This window comes from Etheostoma spectabile, chromosome 10, assembly GCF_008692095.1.
Source record: "Etheostoma spectabile isolate EspeVRDwgs_2016 chromosome 10, UIUC_Espe_1.0, whole genome shotgun sequence".
NCBI classification, from domain to species: Eukaryota; Metazoa; Chordata; class Actinopteri; order Perciformes; family Percidae; genus Etheostoma; species Etheostoma spectabile.
Window position 1 is genome coordinate 26,693,580 of NC_045742.1, and position 7,090 is coordinate 26,700,669.

General features: G+C 41.0%; 1 long non-coding RNA gene across 1 annotated transcript in view; it reads left to right on the plus strand.

The window, feature by feature from the left end:
* Positions 1-7,090, plus strand: part of LOC116696379 (uncharacterized) — an 11,860-nt gene that overhangs the window by 1,832 nt on the left and 2,938 nt on the right. The gene's annotated exons all lie outside the window — the stretch shown is intronic.

The following is a 7,090-nucleotide window of genomic DNA, read 5'->3' on the forward strand; positions in this document are numbered from 1 at the left end:
CTGGTTAAAGATAAAAACATTTCTTGAAGCTTTAAAAATAAATAAAAATAAACTGATTTATACCCAGTTTATTTATACCCATGTAAGCAGCATAGGAGAGTACTACAGCCAAACAATGCCCTGCCATGCTACCATTCATGGTCAATTAATGGAGAAAAAAGGATTCCAGATCAAATGAAGAGGAGCATTCAATCTATACAAACTAATGTAAAGATTGAATTTTCATCTACATTTTTTTCTGGAACTTGTTTTCATGTTCTTGGATTTTTATCATTAACCTGGATTTACCCAGGGCTGTATCCCAGTCCCAATTCTGCCCTTGTCAGATGAGGGTCAGTGCAGTGTAGAAAGATGGTGGAATTTTCCTTCTTTCAATAAATTTGAATTGTTTTTCACACTGCCTTAATCCCTAATGTAAGAGACAATGTGTCAGAGGGGTCACGATATAGGTGTTTTTTCACTTTCATAATGGGGGACTAAGGAGAAAAAGTGGACTGTTTTGACCATTTGTTTTAATCTCACCGTGTACTCCCGCACCAAGACGTCGGGATTCTCATTCAGATAGATGCAGTCCTTTAATGTGGGACTCCCTTCTGGCATCAATGTCATCCTTAATAAATATAACAAAAAAATAAAGATTATTGAACTCAAATTTTCAGTAGCACAGAAGAAAGTGATCATAGACTGACTTCAGTCAGCATGTGACACCAGTATCTATAAAACAGGACTACCTGTTTGGACTGGACTTTATATCATCTCCAGGGATGATATATATGGGACAGTGAATGCATGACAAAAATGTATCAGTAATCAGTACTCACAGGTAAAGGTAGTTGCGCTCTGCAATTGCTGCATATACATCTTATACTGACCTAATGCAATGCATATCCATTTATAGTTAAACGTGTAGAGTTGAAGGTTCTTACTATCATCATGGCAGCTATGTCTTCACTTTTTTCCCTGCTCCCCTGCTTTGCAAACACTTTGATTGTAGAGGCATGGCTGTGATGCTCTTAAACTCTGCGTTTATCTGAAACATGAAAATATTTTTCAATAACAGCACCACCCACAGATTTTAGAAGACATTTCTAACATATCTACACCTGCCGCCCATATCATGGCGTGCACTGTGCATGTTAATCATCTGGCTTGCTTGGAATTTTGAAACACATCCTAATAAAGTCAAGCATTACTTTACACTTCTCATTACCTATGACAACTAGTCAGGGCTAATTTTTTAATTATCTCCGTTGCATCAAAAATGGCTGTGGTTTGAAATTGCAATCCGAGAACATACACGTTACAACCTCATTTTTCTTAAATGTGCACAAATGGCAACTAAATGTACATTTCTCTGACTGATGACGACTAGTTTTAATACATGACATCCATTCAAATTAATTAACACTATATACCACATTCGAAAGTGCATGGGCAGCTGCACACATAATACAATTGTATTCCCATTATGTCTATGTCTGACTCAATGTTTTTAGATATAGAACCTACTTGTAAAAACTGTAGGGCAGGTCTTGCATTGCCCATTCACTCTGTGTCACTGGAACACTTCCAGCACCATTCACTGTGAAAGTGGAAACAAAGAAGGATTAAAGTTGGGTAACACGGTTCAAGCAGGCCACATTTTAATATTTAAATGTATATGTATATATAAAATTAAGAGCAAATACAACGTCTGGTCTTACACAAAAACTGAGCCCACATCCATCAGCTGCTTCCAGTGATATGCGGACTTGAGTTTGTCTGTCACTCTGCAGCAAAACAGGAAAAAATAATCTAGTCATTGCAAAACTATATTTTCAATAAACATACATTAGATGTACACTCACTGGCAACTTTATTTAGGTACACTGCATACACCTTGTAAATATCAAAATATTAATGTGATTATTGCCTTCTCAAATGAGAACAGAGACTAACCATGTTCCTGTTCAAACACTGGGCTGACCGTGCAAAGCCAGCAGCTTGTGTCCCAAAAAGAGTTGTGTGGCTACGTCAAGTAGTGGCAGGCCACCACTGCGTGTTTATTAGGCTCCTACCCGCTGCTTCAGACAGAGCAGACCCTAATGTGTTTTTTTTGAATTTCCTCTCCGTCTGGTCATGGTCCCATTGCACGGTTGTGTGTGTGTGTGTGTGGGGGGGCGAGACTAACTTATGTCGCTGATAACGTTAGCTAGGCTGCTCATGGCCAATCTCACTAACGCTACAGTCACGGTGCAGTTTACACATAACGTAACTGAACATCAGTTGCAAATCAATACGAACAGAAACAGAATAGGAACACCGCAAGTCAAATAAATTAGATGACGGCTCCCGCTCAAAAAACTAGCTAGCTAATTCAATGAAACATGGTGATAAAATAGCGCGAACAAAGAAACTCACGGTCCTCATTTAATGTTATGTAGTGACTCTCAAGACATTAAACTACATTTGGCTGAGCTTAACCAACGTATTTATTAGAAAATCCATGTACTTACGACCGAATAGTGGCGTGGAGTACAGTACGAACGAGCCCTTTGATGTGCCGTTGCCTGCTTCTTCTGGCAACAATGTAAAGCGCGCCAGACGAGATCACGTGCGGTATCACGAGAATTACATCGCTTCTTTATTGACTCACTTCATGCCAAATGATCTGAACAAATTCACGTGCCCTCTTTGCATATGTAGTTTCTACACATAGATTACGTTTAACTTTAAAACATGAGTCAATTGTGTTAAATGCATCCAACATTTACATAAATCCAGAGTAGGCCAGTCTCCTTTTTTTCAGTGTAGAACAGCTTAGTATTCTATGCAAAAATGTATGTATAAATGCTTTCGCCACCCTACACGTTGTTGTAGGCCCAGCGTTCACGGCCTCGCAGTTAATTGTCAGTGGTCAGTAAAAAGAAACTGATAACTGCTAGAAGCAAGCCCGCCAAGGTCCTATCTGGCAATCCTTTGCGTCAAAAAACGACATATGGACACATACCGTAAGGGCCGTCCACACCAAGAACAATGACTAGAACTATAATCTATAGTTTTAAAAAGTTCCAACCCAAGTGAATGGTGACAACGACAATGAAGAACGATATTGTTGGGATCACTTCAGAGTGATTTGATGAACACACTGACAGCCAATCAGAATCCATCTGAGTTTACAACATGACCGGCAGAGAGAGACTCTGCGGAAAGATTTTATTACACAGGGGGGTTGGTGAAGTGACTTTTCCCTTCGGTGGGGCTACAGTCCTTTAGCTCTGTGTATGTATTTTTAAACATCAGTACTTCTAATACTAAAAGTATGGTAACACTCTAATTGAAGTATCTACATTATGAGTGACATGACACTGTCATGGACACAGTCATGACACATGAATGCTAACCCTAACTCTAAAGCTAAACGAAAGAGGAAAAATAGAAAGAACTTGGACTAACTTTTCCATTTAATTCCCTTTGCTGGCTGTAGTGTCTATGTGTGGCACTGTCAAAACAATTAACAATCCTAATGCAGAAGGTGCTCTTATCACAGCACTCTCTGGGGAACAGCTCCCAACTGTCCTTCACTGACACACACACACACACACCACCACACACCACACACCCACCACACTGCTTTTCACAGGAATTTGAACTTTTTTTACTGAACAGGTGTGCAGCCGAAGACATCTCACCAAACAACACGCATCTTTTTTCCAGGAATATAAAAAAAAGTGTCTTTTGCATTTTCCAAGCTGTATTACATTATATAAAAAGTGTAAACCTGAGGTTGAACAACATCTGTATAAAAAACCGCTGCCTGAGATGTCTTTCACTTAAGGTCGGCTGTTATGTGTAAATATATGACGTACTGAACAGGGCCTTGTAAAGATTGACTGTGCTGTTGTGCTACTCACTTAATCATTATGTCAGTGTGTGTGTGTGGTGTGTTTGTGTGTTTGGTGTGGTCACAGTGATACGCACAGCAGTGGATATTCAAAAATTACATAACATTGTGTCCTATCGCTGATAGTTGGACAAAAAAATGTATTGCATCTTTGCATTGGTCTCATCATTTTTCTTCCTTCTGGTCATTTTTTTAGTTTTTATTTTTTTGTTTCCTCTTCGATTATTATTTTCTTCCAGCTTTCCTTATTCCCTGTTCCTTCCTCGTTATTGCCTAAGGACCTTTTCATTCTGCTTACTATAATGCTACATAATAAATGATTTAATTGAGGAAATGATGGAATAGGAAGTGAATAGATTGATTGATCGCCAAATGTTTTTTTGCATTCTGTTATGGCTGTGTGGTTGCATATGGGAAGATCGATTGAAACGCTTTGATAAGGTTATTTTTGTAAATGAAGATGTAAAGGTATGGCCATTTCAAACTAGGTAGGAACCTTTGACATTGTGTAAGCCATAAGACCATATTCTACTACTGTACCACCTGAGATCTTCAACAAGGGTCCTCGTAATGAACATTAATATGAATCCATCAATAGCAAAGATAAAAGGCCTTTTGTGAAAAGTAATATTGAAGATAAGATTGCTCTAGGTAAGGTACCATACAGTTGCACTTGTTGTTCACTCTCTTTCGCTATGCAGGAGTATCAAACTCTCTTTTAACTAAGGGCCACACTGGAAAAAGAGTCTCTCATCAAGGCCATGCATGAGAGTTTTATTATTTATGCTGTTGTTTCATTGATCAAGTAAAATACTTTGACTTTATTACTGCATGTCCGCTATTTTTCTACATGTTGTAGCTTTTTTCATCTTGTGGTTGTTTCCACCACTTTCGTAGCTTTGTCAGTTGTTTTTGTCACTTTTAAAAATGTGTCTCAATTTTCAAAAAATGTTTTGCTTTTTTGTTGCATTTTTGTCACATGAAGCTCTACAAAAGTCCCGTAGCCATCATAAAGTTTTAGCAAACGAAAAAAATCAATGATAAAAAATGATGACAGCAACCTGCATCACAGCCTGTATAGGAAAACTCTCCGCTTATGTGGCAATTTGACTGTGGAGCCGCAAAGTCGGCAAATCTGCCAGATTCTGCTTTGAAAGTCACGTATTGCAGTTTGAAAAACATTGTCCAGTGTTTGGTTTGGGCCTTGAGTTTGACACATGAGCTGAGGGGTCCCTGGCCTAAGAAAGGTTAAAGACTCCTGCTGTATACTGTAAAATCTCTTTAGACGAGACGTGTATACCTTAAGGTATTCCTAGAAACCTTCTCCACAGCTCGAGGATTTCCCTCTCCCACGCTCTGTAAACATTCACACCATCAAGACATCAAGAAATGAGTGCAAGCACGGCGGCGCGTGATGCAGAATCAATTTGGGCTTCCTCAAAAGCCCCACTTGAAGCTGGCGGGCGAGACGGAGCGGAGATGCTAATCGCCCAAAGGTCCGGGGTAATGCCTTTCCTCCCTTCAGCGCGCCTGCCTCTGAAGCCGCCGTCTTAATTATCACCATAGGACATACATACCAGACCAAACGCAAATGTCATCATAACCACAATGGCTCTGGCAGTTTGCTGCTGTCGCTGAGCGTAATTGATCTTATCGTAATCACATTATCTAGTTCAAATAAGGTGGTTAATAAGCAGCCCTGGCCATTTAGAGCCTCATAAACATCCACTGTGGAGCAGAGACTCATTTTGAAAAGGGGTATTTGTGCTGCACTGTGCGTGACTCACTGCACATAAAATGGATGAAAGAAGTCTAAGTTGGATTGGATTTTTTTTTTTCTGCAAGCAGAAAAATAGGGAGGAATAGTTTTTCCTCATGTCATACTGTTTCATTTCAGTGTTTTAATATTGGTGATGTTTCGGGGTGAAATTGACTAAATCCGCCACAAATTTCAGTCAGATGTGGAAGACTTAGATTGATCAGGACTTGTTTATGCATCCAACGGTTAGGGGCTTTCAAGCCAATTCCTCTATTTCAATTAAATTTGCGTGACCACGTCATTGCTGTTGCCGAACGCCAGTTGTTGTCTTTGGTGTCTCTGCATCGATGGCAGTGGTCTGCTCACCGTATTATAGTAGTAATAGTATATTTATTGTCCCCTGGGAAATTACGTTGCAACAGAAATCCCATGGCACTTTTCGGCAACAAACCAGGAAAACAGAACAACAATGAACACAGTTTCGCCATGTTACACAGGGTGCGAGTTTCCAGAGGAGATGCATGGGATTTTACTCCTTTCTGGTCTACATATCCCTACCTGTGCTGAATGATTTTTATCACTGGCTGGGATGCAATGTATCCCCCCCCCCCCCTCCTCAAAGTGATCAATGTTACTTGCCCAAAAGACCATACATCATATACTTAAAATAAAAGTATATAGTGTTTCCTTTGACACACTGAGCCCTTCCTCCTTCCCTCTGTGTGCATTCATGTCCAGACATGCTTGTTGCTAGCTTAGCTTGTTACTAACTCCTAACGTTTCTCACACTGCAGATTCCTTGTATTAAGGTGGCACCTACATCAGGGTTGCAGTTGTCGCTGTGGTCCTGCTCGGACCTGCTACACCCTGTTATGCCTACAGTGCCCTGCTATCCCGGCTACACCCTGTTATGCCTACAGTGTCCTGCTATGCCCTGCTACACCCTGTTATGCCTACAGTGGTCCTGCTATGCCCTGCTACCCCTGTTACTGCCTTACAGTGTACCTGCTATGCCCTGCTACACACGGTTATGCCCACAGTGCCCTGCTATGCCCTGCTACACACAGTATGCCTTACAGTGGTCCTGCTATGCCCTGCTACACACAGTTATGCCTACAGTGCCCTGCTATGCCCTGCTACACACTGTTATGCCCTAATGCCCTGCTCTACTGTCCCACATGCCCTGCATGCCATGCCTGCATTTCCCACAGTGCCCTCCTACACCTGCTGTCCTACAATGTCCTGCTACACCCTGCTATGTTCCACAGGTCCTGCTACACCCCGCTATGCCCAAAGTTTCCTGCTATGCCCTTTCAACTACTACAACTACATTTCAGTCATATTATTGTATTTCAAAGTCAGACCAGATAATTGCCACTGATCATTCCCCCCCAACCCACACCGTCACACACCGCCCACCATAGCCTGGATCTGTCTAATGGTTTCTC